At 41.3% G+C, this 13,891-nt stretch overlaps 1 long non-coding RNA gene and 1 other non-coding gene across 2 annotated transcripts; one reads left to right on the plus strand and one right to left on the minus strand.

Moving 5' to 3' along the window:
- Nucleotides 1–4,038: 4,038 nt before the first annotated feature.
- On the minus strand, nt 4,039–5,154 carry LOC128295172 (uncharacterized). The gene is made up of 2 exons (XR_008285503.1): nt 5,033–5,154; nt 4,039–4,264 (listed from the first exon to the last, which is right to left on the minus strand). It is a non-coding gene; the product is annotated as an uncharacterized LOC128295172 (long non-coding RNA).
- Nucleotides 5,155–13,216: 8,062 nt separating this feature from the next.
- LOC128296114 (small nucleolar RNA R71) lies at nt 13,217–13,323 on the plus strand. Its single transcript, XR_008286662.1, has one exon. It is a non-coding gene; the product is annotated as a small nucleolar RNA R71 (small nucleolar RNA).
- The last annotated feature ends 568 nt before the right edge of the window (nt 13,324–13,891 follow it).

The following is a 13,891-nucleotide window of genomic DNA, read 5'->3' on the forward strand; positions in this document are numbered from 1 at the left end:
ACATGTATGTGGCGACTGAGAGCATGTAGTTCATTCTCCTCTCGAAACTCCTCTGTATATAGGCCTAGAGCAGCACCGAACTCTGGGACGCTTAGCTGGCGGATTAATCTTCCTAGACAAAACTGAACCGTGCTGGGATCATCATACCTTGTCATTACAGTCTGGAGATGGAACGTTGAGCATAGTTCCATCGTGAGCTCGAGGTATGTCGGCTCGATGATCCCGAAGAACAGCTCCCAAGGGTCGATGGTTAGGAGAGCCCGAATCGCGTCAGCCATCTGGACTTGTTCTACAGCAGCCCAGTCGATGCAACGGCCTGCAACTAAGGGTCGAGCCTAAAGTATTTGGAATAGTTTTTCCTGGGGCCCTCGAGGAAACTATAGGAGAGGCTGACAGATTTCTGCGGTTGGGCCCGCGGAAGAGGACGCTCCTTTTCTCTTCTTCGAAATAGGTACGGCGGTTTTCTTTCCTCTTGACGATGACATGGTACCTGCGAGTAGAATCATCGAGTCATCTTGATGAGTGGTCGAAGTGAAAGGAATGCCATATTCAACTAAAAAGCAGACTTTCGGCCATAACCAAACATAACTAATATAATAATTTCGTGACCTTAGCATTGTATGTAGTAATGGCATGTGTAAGACAAAAGAATGAAGCTTTCCTAACAAAATGCAATGTATGATAAAAACAATGCAAATTTCATGAGAGGCATTGGCATGGAAATATCATGAGAATGAGCATGGTAAAATCATGGGTATGAAGTTTTCCTAATCAATTGATTTAACATGCCATGCATAATAGCTAACTTAAGAATGCAAACTAAATGATAAAATCATGAGCAAAATGAAAAATAGTTCAAAAGTAATGAAGATTATGTTAATAATAAACATTAGTGATAAGTAAATAAGAAGTGAAAGGAGTAAACAAACGCTAAGGGAGAGAGATTGAGCGTCGAAAATGAAGTTGAAGGTGGCGCACGGGCGTGGCAGGGGGCCGTGTGGAGTTGCAGTGGCTAGGGTTAGGGTTTTTGAATGGGGAAGAAAGTGAATAGCACAGGGTATTTATAGATTTTGGGGCACACGGCCATGGCACACACCCGTGTTCCCCAATTTTAGCCGTGTGATTCGCGAATTTCAAATTTGGGCGCGTCTGACATTTAGTACACACCCGTGTTCCTCAGGCGTGTGGGTTCACACGACCGTGTTGCACGGCTGTGTCTAGCTTCGTTCGCTTCTCCCACGCCTGTGTGTTCAAGCTCCACGCCCGTGTTCTTTTAATAGGTTTGACCACGGGCATTAGACACAAGCGTGTCGCACGCCCGTGTTAGTTTCTCAATTTCAACCATGGGTCTTCCACACGGGCGTGTTGCACACCCGTGTTGTCTTGGCAAGCTTGACCACGGCCATGTCACACGGCCGTGGTATTTTATCATAGCCCGTGTTGTGTAAATCTGTTGCCCTGTTTTCACACGGTCTTAGGCACGCCCGTGTGCTTGGCCTTGTCTCTGTGAAAACACCTGTATTCAAGATTTCTATTAGTAAGTTAGGAGTTAAATACCACAATCCAAAGAAATTAATATTGTTAGTGCTCGGGTTGCCTTCCGAGAAGTGCTTATTTATAGTCTAAGCTCAACTTACCTCTCCGTTGTATGGTCATGGTGGTTTGAGGAGTTTATAGTCCTCATTCCTGCTATCAGTCTCATCAAAATAAGGTTTTAAACGGGTGTTGTTTACCTTAAAAGTGACGAACGTGGGATGACTCACCTCCACCATACCAAATGGAAAAATACTGAGTACCGTAAGAGGGATTTCCTCATTTGGTGTGGTAGTGACAATATGGGGATATGCGGCATCTAGTAAGACTTTATCACCAACCTTAAGTTGATTTGGAGAGGTATCGAACTCCTTCTGGCATAATTTTGGTTTATCGTATGTTCTTGGTTTATGTGCTCACCATTCATCTAGCTCCTCTATCCGTAGCCTTCGTTCTTCATGAATGTGTTATTGGTCATTACTGGAACATGGCTCGTGAACTTCTTGGAAACTCAATTTCTGCAAATTAGGTTGTGTCATATTGTCAGTTTTAGTAGACTGGTGTGGACCATTACCTTCAATGTTCGATGTGATGCCAGAATTACGAGCTTGAAGGGTGATCGTTTCGTCTCTCACACGAAGTGTAAGCTCACTTGTGCCAACATCAATAACTATTTTAACAATTGCTAAAAAGGGCCTCCCTAAAATCAAAGGGATGTTATTATCCTCCTCTATGTTCAGAACAACGAAATCAACGGGAAATATGAACTTATCTACTTTCACTAGTACTTCTTCAATAATAACCCTAGGAAATATTATAGTTTTATCTGCCAATTGAATGCTCATCCTAGTTTGTTTAGGTTTCCCAAGACCTAGTTGCTTAAACATTTTGTAAGGCATGACGTTAATACTAGCCCCTAAATCAGCTAATGCATAACTTATATCTAAACTACCAATTAAGCAAGGAATTGTAAAACTCCATGGATCTTTCAATTTATGGGGTAGCTTATTCTGTAGAATAGCTGAGCATACTGCGTTTAGCTCCACATGCGATGCTTCGTCCAACTTCCGCTTATTTACTAAAAGCTCTTTTAAAAATTTCATTATATTCGGCATTTGCGACAGAGCTTCAATAAACGGTAAGTTACTATGTAATTTTTTCAAAATTTTAAGGAATTTACCAAATTGTTTGTCTGAGCGGTCTTTTCTTGTCGCGTTAGGATATGGGACATGAGGTTTATATTCTTCATTCACCTTTTTGTTATGACTTACCTCACTTTTACCTTTGCTCACCACAGTTTCTTGCATCAATTCTGGCTCAGGCGCAATGAATCCTTCCTTGTCTTGAGTACTAATTGCGTTGAGGTGTTCCCTTGGGTTAGATTTAGTATTACTTGGTAAGCTACCTTGTGGTTGTTCGGAGATTAATTTCGATAGCTGGCCTATCTGAGTTTCGAGTCCTTGGATCGATGCTTGTTGATTTTTAAGTGCTGCCTCAGTATTTTGAAAACGGGTTTCTGACACTAATATGAATTTTGAGAGCATCTCCTCAAGGTACGATTTCTTCTCTTGTTGATAAGGTGGCTGTTGAAAACCCTGAGGATTTTATAGCTTTTGATTCCCTTGACCACCCCAAGAGAAATTTGGATGGTTCCTCCAACCTGCATTATAAGTATTACTGTATGGGTTATTTTGAGATCTAAATTTATTGTTACCCATATAGTTGATGTAACACCCCGAACCCGAGACCATCGCCGGTGTCGGACGCGAGGGGTTAACGAGCCAAGTCCTCTTAAAGCACCGACCAATTTGGCATTTCCAGACAGGCTGGAAAACTGCGTCACTGTCGCCTTAAAAATCATATCTCGAGTTTCAAAACTCGGAAACTGATTTCGTAAATTTTCCCTGAATTTAGACTCATATATCCTTCCATGGATTTATTTCTAGAATTTTTGGTCAGGCCAATTGGTACAGTTTATTAGTTAAAGTCACCCATGTTACAGGGATCAACTGCTCTGACCTTTGCGCGTTACAACTTGAATATCGCTCTGTAAAGGGCTTTAATACTGGTGCCGTTTGTTTCTAATGAAACTAGACTCAAAATGGAATCTGCAAATATAAGGCATGACTCCTAATTCTTTCTGGATAATTTATAGTAAATTTTTAAAGTCGCGACAGGGGACCCAGAAACCGTTCTGGCCCTGTCTCACGATAACTTTAATATCTCTTAACAAGTAACTCCTATGACCGTTTCGTTTCTTCCATATGAAAGTAGACTCATCAAGGTTCATTCACATAACTTATTCACTATTTAATACCATTCCTACAATTTTTGTGATTTTCAAAATCACACCACTGCTGCTGCCAGCATCTGTTTTCAAGGTAACCTTTACCTATTTCATGATTTCCACGATTCAATTGCCCTCTTTGCATACATAGCACAAAGTGTGATCATGATTAACCATTCCAATGGCTAATCTTCTCAAAATAATTCCATACCCCATAATGATCAACATACAACGATTATAGTATCATACCAAAAACGTATATAAGCCATTTTCGCATGGCTATCCAAGTTTACACAAAACCGAAAGGTACATGACCTTCAACAATAGGGTAGTCCTATACATGCCATTTCAAAGTTCAACCAAAATTATACCAAAATGGAGGCTTTGATAGTGTAGATGACTTCGACTTTAATGATCCCGAATCCGATCGCTAACGAGCAAAATCTATAAAACAGAGAGCCAAAGCAACGGGTAAGCATTTTTATGCTTAGTAAGTCTCAAGCAATAAAATCAGCTTTAACTAAAGCATTACATTCACATAGCCAAATGAATCATTTCATTAATACGCATTCACATAATCATACTTACTTCACACTTCATCATTATATACTTTCACAAGATATCAACCAATTCAATAGCTAAAAACTCGTTAGTCGATTGAGCGAATGTTACTCAAACATATCGACTTTTCCAATGCACATATAAACATACCTTATCCTTTGGGCTTTTCGAGCGTACTAATTAAATTTATTACAGCAACCAACGCTCACCTCCAGCCCAAGCTTCTTGAATACAACCGGATATAACCACATGCACGAATGCCTTGGTCTTAGCCCGATAGAACGACTTGCACAAATGCCTTGGTATTAGCCGGATTTAATAACTTGCACGAATGCCTTGGTCTTAGCCGGATGTAGTCACTAGCACAATTGCCTTGGTCTTAACCTGGATATAATTACTAGCATAAATGTCTTCGGGACTTAGCCCGGATATCATTCAATTGCTCATGCGCACACATACATCAATAATCATTACACATCCATGTTTCATTTTCGTTACTAAGGCTCAAACACAAACATATCACTAGCATAATCACCTTCGGGACTTAGCCCGGATATCATTCAAATACTCATACACACATAAATCAATAATCATTATACATCCATATTTCATTTCACATAATTCGAGTAGGGTCATTTCTTGAGGGCTTACCTCGGATGTTGTCGAACGGCTTCAACGGCTATTCGATCACTTTTTCCTTCCCTTTATCGGATTTAGCTCCCTTTTGCTCTTGAGCTTAATCTTGATGCAAGTTTAGCCAAATCTCCTTCTAGATCTCTTCTAAACAAAGAAAATGAAGCAAAAATCTCTTCTTCCTCTTAGGAATTTCGGCCAAAGGAAGGAGGGGAAAAGATGAACAATTTTTTTGTTTTTCTTTCTTAGTCTTTGCTCAAAGAAAGGATGAATGACAACTTTTTTTTTTTTTCATTTCTTAATTCTTTCTACATAATGCACTAACTAAACATGTTGGAAACATGTCCCCTTGCCCATAATCTAGACATGGCCCGCCACTCATCCAAAATAAATAGAGTATTTGACATGCAACTCCATTTATTTTGCTTCATTCCTTTATTAACCTCTTAAAATTAGCTACATATTTTTAAATCCTTTCACATGAGTCCTTTTTCTTTCAATTCACAATCAAATTAACTAAATCAAAGAATTCAAAATTCACACATGCATTTTCTCATATTCTAGACAATAAATATTACGTTCGAGCATGTCGGTGACTCGGTTTAGCGGTCCCGAAACCACTTCCCGACTAGGGCCAATTTTGGGATGTCACAACTCTCCCCCACTTAAGAAATTTTCGTCCCCGAAAATCTTACCGGTAAATAGGGTTGGGTATCGCTCTTTCATAGAGTTCTCGGTTTCCCAAGTAGCTTCTTCTATCCGTGTTTGAGCCATAACACTTTCACTAAGCGGAACCCGCTTGTTTCGCAACTCTTTCACTTCACGTGCGGGATACTGAATCGGTTCTTCCTCATAACTCATATTGGCTCGAATTTCAACCTCTGATGGACTAATCACGTGCGATGGATCAGATCTATAGCATCGAAGCATCGAAACATGAAAGACATCGTGAATCTTTTCGAGTTCAGGGGGCAAAATCAGACGATATGCCACTGGACCGACTCGCTAGGATATCTCATATGGCCCAATGAACCTCGGGCTCAACTTGCCCTTACGGCCGAATCTGAGTATCTTTATCCAAGGTGAAACCTTGAGAAACACTTTATCTCCCACCTGATGCTCGATGTCTTTACGCTTCAGATCCGCGTACGACTTCTAACGATCGGAGGCTATTTTCAGACTTTTGCGGATTACTTTCACTTTCTGTTCAGCATCTCTAATCAAATCCACCCCGAAAATTTTGCTTTCACCGAGCTCAGTCCAAAACAATGGTGTACGGCATTTACGACCATACAAAGCCTCGTAGGGTGCCATCTTAATACTTGATTGAAAGCTGTTGTTGTAAGCGAATTCAATCAACGGCAAATACCGTTCCCATGAACCACTGAACTCGAGGATGCAACATCTCAACATATCCTCAAGTATCTGAATTATCCGCTCGGATTGACCATCGGTTTGGGGGTGAAAGGCGGTGTTGAAATGCAACTTGGTACCCAAAGCTTCTTGCAACTTTTTCCAAAATCGCGAGGTAAATCTCGGATCTCTATCCGACACGATGGAAATAGGCACCCCGTGCAATCTCGCAATCTGAGAAACGTACAATTCGGCTAGTTTGTCCATTGAAAAATCCGTACGTACGGGGACAAAGTGAGCCGACTTAGTCAATCTATCTACCACGACCCAAACCGCATCCTTCTTACTCGCTGACAATGGCAGTCCGGATACAAAGTCCATGGTGACTCGATCCCATTTCCACTCGGGTATCGTGATCGGCTGAAGTAATCCTGAAGGCACTTGATGTTCTGCTTTCACTTGTTGACATATTAAATATCTCGAAACAAAGTCGGAGATGTCTCGTTTCATACCATGCCACCAAAACCGACGTTTCAAATCGTTGCACATCTTCGTACTCCCCGGGTGGATTGCCATTCGGCTACAATGGGCTTCGTTCAGAATTATCGAAATAAGTTCAATTCTTTGGAACGCACAGACGACTTTGAACCTCAAACAATCGTCATCATCGATTTGAAACTCCGAGTCCTTGTTCGAACACACTCAAATTTCGTTTTGCGCCCAACTCGTCGTCGACTTTCCGAGCTTCACGAATTTGATGTATCAATAATGGTTTGGCTTTCAATTCAGCTACTAACACATTGTCGGATCGAATGACAAGTGCACATTCATCGCTCGTAAGCGAATAATGATTTACGACTTAAGGCATCCGCAACCACATTCGCCTTTCCCGTGATAGTCAATGACCACTCATAATCCTTTAACAGCTCAAGCCAACGTCTTTGTCGCAGATTTAAGTCTCTTTGAGTCATCAAATATTTGAGACTTTTGTGATCCGAATACACATGGCACTTCTCACCAAGTAAGTAATGTCGCCAAATCTTTAAGGCGAATACGATGGCGACCAATTCGAGATCATGGGTCGGATAATTTTTCTCGTGTGGCTTTAATTGCCTCGACGCATAGGCCACAACTCGACCTTCTTGCATCAATACGCAACCTAACCCGAGTAGGGATGCGTCACTATAAATAACAAACTCTTTGCCCGTTTGGGTTGCACTAGAATTGGGGCTTCACCAAATAAGTTTTCAATTGATCAAAACTTTTCGACATTTCTCCGTCCATTCGAACTTAACATCCCTTTGGAGTAGCTTCGTCATTGGCGTGGCTATCGTTGAGAAACCTTTTACAAATTGTCGGTAATAACCGCAAGCCCCAAAAAGCTCCAAACCTCGTAATATTTCTGGAGGCTTCCAATTAAGTATGGCTGAAATTTTATTGAATTCGACTCGAATACCCGATCTGATACCACATGACCCAAGAAGCTAACCTCTCTTAACCGAACTCACACTTGCTTGAACTTAGCATATAATTGCTTATTCCGTAAAATTTGCAGCACTAACCTCGGTGTTCAAAGATGTTCGGTCTCATTTCTTGAATAGACCAAGATGTCATCAATGAACACGACTACGAACCGATCCAAATATGGTCGAAGATTCGATTCATTAAATCCATAAATACCGAGGGCATTAGTAAGCCCAAACGGCATCACTAGGAACTCGTAGTGACCATATCTCGCTTCAAAGGCGGTCTTGGGTGCGTCCGAATCTCGAATTCGTAATTGATAATAGCCCGATCTCAAATCTATTTTCGAGAACACCGAAGCTCCTTCGTTGATCGAACAAATCGTCGATCTGTGATAACGGATATTTGTTCTTTATCATCGCTTTATTAAGTCGACGATAGTCGATGCACGACCTCATGGTTCCATCCTTCTTTTCACAAAAACACCGGCGCACCCCAAGGTGAAAAACTCGGACGAGCAAAACCTCTGTCCACCAATTCTTGCAACTGAGCTTTCAACTCCTTTAATTCCGTTGGTGCCATACGATACGGAGCTATTGAAATTGGAGTGGTACCAGGTACCAATTCAATGCCAAATTCTATTTCCCGAACAGGCGGTAAACCCGGCAATTCTTCAGGGAAAACATCCGGGTATTCACAAACCACTGGCACAGATTCGGGTTTCTTTTTTGACTCCTTGTCATCGATCACATACGCAAGGTACGCTTCGCACCCTTTTCTTGCATATTTCTGGGCCAACATTGCTGATATTACAGCTGGCAACCCCTTTAAGTCCGTAGACTCAACCCGAATTATCTCGTTATTCGCGCACCTCAGATCGATAGTCTTGCTTTTGCAATTTACAACCGCATCGTGCATGGTCAACCAATCCAAACCAAGAATAACGTCGAATTCATCGAACGGCAAAAGCATCAGGTCCGCCGGAAAATAAGAACCTCGGAACACTAGGGGACTTTTCTTACACACTTTGTTGACAAGCACGTAATGACCCAAGGGTTTGACACCGAATTACAAACTCGATGAGACTCAATAGGCAAAGTCTTACTGGATGCTAAGGTTTCACATATATAAGAATGAGTAGAGCCAGGGTCAATCAAAGCAATCACATTAGTATCGAAAAGAGTGAAAGTACCAGTAATAACATCCGGTGAGGCAACATCCTCGCGTGCGCGTATGGCATAAGTCCTAGCAGGAGCACGAGCCTCGGGTCTTGTTGTAGCATCTCTCGGCCCTCTCTGATCGCCACTAGCATTGCCCGCATTTCTGGATGGCCTACCTCGAGTAGTGGTAGCACTCGAGTTTCCACTTTGACTTACATTTTGTTCAAGCAACCTCGGGCAGTCCTTGATAAAGTGGTCAGCCGATCCACACTTATAACAGGAGTGATCACGGAACCTACAGACTCCCGAATGCCATTTGCCACAATGCGAGACACTCGCTCTCTCGGTGATCATTTCCACCATCGGCGATCGAAGTGACTCGTGTGGTCACGGGTCGACTGCGATCTCGTCTAGAAAAGCCCGAAGCGCCTCTAGACCAGCTCACATTATCTCGAAATCTCTTCGATGCTGTTGAAGAGACTTTCCGAGGACCTTTTCGAATTCTCCGGTTCCCACATCAACTTTTGTTTCTCCTTTCTAAGCTCTTGACTTTACAAGCTCGCTCAACAAGTACTACGAACTCTCGTATTTCGAGAATGCCAACGAACATCCTTATATCATCATTCAGCCCATCCTCGAGCGTTTACATAATAGCTTCGGACGAAATGCATTCTCGCTGCGTCGCTAAGCCTCACAAATTTTCGTTCGTGTCGATGGCGACATAGAGCCTTGCTTAAGATCAAGAAATTCCCTTCGCTTTTGGTCGATGAATCTCTGACTGATATACTTTTTTCGAAACTCGGTTTGAAAGAATTCCCAAGTCACTTGCTCCCTAGGCACCACAGAAGTCAGAGTACTCCACCAATAGTAGGCGGAATCGCGTAGCAAGGAGATGGTACACTTTAAGCACTCATCGGGTGTACAAGATAGCTCATCGAGCACCCGGATAGTGTTGTCCAACCAAAATTCAGCTTGCTCGGCATCGTCGCTATCCGTAGCCTTGAATTCAGTGGCCCCATGTTTACTTAATTCTGTCGATTGGGGCTTACTTGACCTTATTTGGTCGATTCTGGGAGGTATTGCATGTCTTGGGGTTGCATTAGTCGGAAATGGAGGTTGTGGAACAGTAGTGTTAGTTCGAATGTATTGGTTGAACCAATCATTCATCACGCTATAAAAGGCTTGCTTAGCCTCATCATTCGGATTGCTAGCAATAGGTTGAGAGTCCGCCGGCATTGTCCCTTCTTGCGGAGCAGGCACCACACTTTCCACATCATCAGCTATTGCTCGGTTGGGATCGGGATTCATGGCTATAAACAAACACAAATTTCAAAATGTCAGAAATCACCACACTATCAATTATCACTTAATGGCATGTATAGCTAGACCCCAAACATATCACGGTAGTCCTAGGATCGACTAAACCGTAGCTCTGATACCAATAAAATTGTAACACCCCGAACCCGAGACCATCGCCGGTGTCGGACGCGAGGGGTCAACGAGCCAAGTCCTCTTAAAGCACCGACCAATTTGGCATTTCCAGACAGGCTGGAAAACTGCGTCACTGTCGCCTTAAAAATCATATCTCGAGTTTCAAAACTCGGAAACTGATTTCGTAAATTTTCCCTGAATTTAGACTCACATATCCTTCCATGGATTTATTTATAGAATTTTTGGTCTGGCCAATTGGTACAGTTTATTAGTTAAAGTCACCCATGTTACAGGGATCGACTGCTCTGACCTTCGCGCGTTACAACTTGAATATCGCTCTGTACAGGGCTTTAATACTGGTGCCGTTTGTTTCTAGTGAAACTAGACTCAAAATGGAATCTGCACATATAAGGCATGACTCCTAATTCTTTCTGGATAATTTATAGTAAATTTTTAAAGTCGCGACAGGGGACCCAGAAACCGTTCTGGCCCTGTCTCACGATAACTTTAATATCTCTTAACAAGTAACTCCTATGACCGTTTCGTTTCTTCCATATGAAAGTAGACTCATCAAGGTTCATTCACATAACTTATTCACTATTTAATACCATTCCTAAAATATTTGGTGATTTTCAAAACCACACCACTGCTGCTGCCAGCATCTGTTTTCAAGGTAACCTTTACCTATTTCATGATTTCCACGATTCAATTGCCCTCTTTGCATACATAGCACAAAGTGTGATCATGATTAACCATTCCAATGGCTAATCTTCTCAAAACAATTCCATACCCCATAATGATCAACATACAACGATTATAGTATCATACCAAAAGCGATATAAGCCATTTTCGCATGGCTATCCAAGTTTACACAAAACCGAAAGGTACATGACCTTCAACAATAGGGTAGTCCTATACATGCCATTTCAAAGTTCAACCAAAATTATACCAAAATGGAGGCTTTGATAGTGTAGATGACTTCGACTTTAATGATCCCGAATCCGATCGCTAACGAGCAAAATCTATAAAACAGAGAGCCAAAGCAACGGGTAAGCATTTTATGCTTAGTAAGTCTCAAGCAATAAAATCAGCTTTAACTAAAGCATTACATTCACATAGCCAAATGAATCATTTCATTAATACGCATTCACATAATCATACTTACTTCACACTTCATCATTATATACTTTCACAAGATATCAACCAATTCAATAGCTGAAAACTCGTTAGTCGATTGAACGAATGTTACTCAAACATATCGACTTTTCCAATGCACATATAAACATACCTTATCCTTTGGGCTTTTCGAGCGTACTAATTAAATTTATTACAGCAACCAACGCTCACCTCCAGCCCAAGCTTCTTCGGAATACAACCGGATATAACCACATGCACGAATGCCTTGGTCTTAGCCGGATAGAACGACTTGCACAAATGCCTTCGGTATTAGCCCGGATTTAACAACTTGCACGAATGCCTTGGTCTTAGCCGGATGTAGTCACTAGCACAATTGCCTTGGGTCTTAACCGGATATAATTACTAGCATAAATGTCTTGGGACTTAGCCGGATATCATTCAATTGCTCATGCGCACACATACATCAATAATCATTACACATCCATGTTTCATTTTCGTTACTAAGGCTCAAACACAAACATATCACTAGCATAATCGCCTTGGGACTTAGCCCTGATATCATTCAAATACTCATACACACATAAATCAATAATCATTATACATCCATATTTCATTTCACATAATTCGAGTAGGGTCATTTCTTGAGGGCTTACCTCGGATGTTGTCGAACAACTTCAACGGCTATTCGATCACTTTTTCCTTCCCTTTATCGGATTTAGCTCCCTTTTGCTCTTGAGCTTAATCTTGATGCAAGTTTAGCCAAATCTCCTTCTAGATCTCTTCTAAACAAAGAAAATGAAGCAAAAATCTCTTCTTCCTCTTAGGAATTTCGGCCAAAGGAAGGAGGGGAAAAGATGAACAATTTTTTTGTTTTTCTTTCTTAGTCTTTGCTCAAAGAAAGGATGAATGACAACTTTTTTTTTTTTCATTTCTTAATTCTTTCTACATAATGCACTAACTAAACATGTTGGAAACATGTCCCCTTGCCCATAATCTAGACATGGCCCGCCACTCATCCAAAATAAATAGAGTATTTGACATGCAACTCCATTTATTTTGCTTCATTCCTTTATTAACCTCTTAAAATTAGCTACATATTTTTAAATCCTTTCACATGAGTCCTTTTTCTTTCAATTCACAATCAAATTAACTAAATCAAAGAATTCAAAATTCACACATGCATTTTCTCATATTCTAGACAATAAATATTACGTTCGAGCATGTCGGTGACTCGGTTTAGCGGTCCCGAAACCACTTCCCGACTAGGGCCAATTTTGGGATGTCACAGTTGACTTGTTCCTCTTCGGTTGTAGGATTGAAGGATTGATATTCTGTATGCACACCTCCTCCACTTGAGTCACACCTCATTACTGGATGTACCTGCGTAGAACCAAGTAAACCATCAATCTTTTTATTGAGAAGTTCCACCTGATTTGACAGCATAGTAACTGAGTCAACGTTATAAACGCCGGCTGTTTTTGTTGGCTTAGTCCTCATGACTTGCCACTGATAGTTATTCAATGACATTTCTTCAATGAATTCATAAGCCTCTTCAGGTGTTTTGTTGTTGACGGTTCCTCCAGCAGCTGCGTCAATCATCTGTGATGTCGAGGGATTCACACCATTGTAAAACGTTTGAACTTACAGCCATAGAGGTAACCAATGGTGAGGGAACCTTTGCAATAGATCCTTGTATCTCTCCCATGCATCGTAAAGTATTTCTAAGTCCATCTGCACAAAAGAAGAGATATCATTACGTAACTTAGCCGTTTTAGCCGGTGGAAAATATTTTAGTAGAAGTTTTTCGGTCCTTTGTTCCCAAGTAGTGATGGACCTTCGTGGTAACGAGTTCAACCACTGTTTAGCTTTGTTTCTCAGTGAGAAAGGGAACAACCGAAGATGAATGGCATCATCAGAAACACCAGTAATTTTAAAAGTGTCGCAAAACTCCAGAAAATTCGCCAAGTGAGTGTTGGGATCCTTATCCTGCAAACTATCAAACTGAACAAACTGCTGTATCATCTAAATTGTATTAGGTTTCAGTTCGAAATTATTTGCAACAATAGTAGGTCTAACTATACTAGACTCAGTTCCTGTTAAAGAAGTTTTAGCATAGTCATACATAGTACGTGGAGCAGGATTTTGATTTGCTAATTCAGCGGGTATTGCTGAGGGTAGCTAGTTGTCTTGATTTTCAGCCGTATCTTCGGTTGTAGTTGAGAGATCGTCCTCTTGCTCTTCCTCTGTGTATCTTAAGCTTCTCCTTATTTCTCGTCAATTTCTACGAACTGTGCGATCGATTTCTTCGTCAAACAGTAATGATCCCGACAGG

This window comes from Gossypium arboreum, chromosome 7, assembly GCF_025698485.1.
Source record: "Gossypium arboreum isolate Shixiya-1 chromosome 7, ASM2569848v2, whole genome shotgun sequence".
In the NCBI taxonomy this organism is placed as follows: Eukaryota; Viridiplantae; Streptophyta; class Magnoliopsida; order Malvales; family Malvaceae; genus Gossypium; species Gossypium arboreum.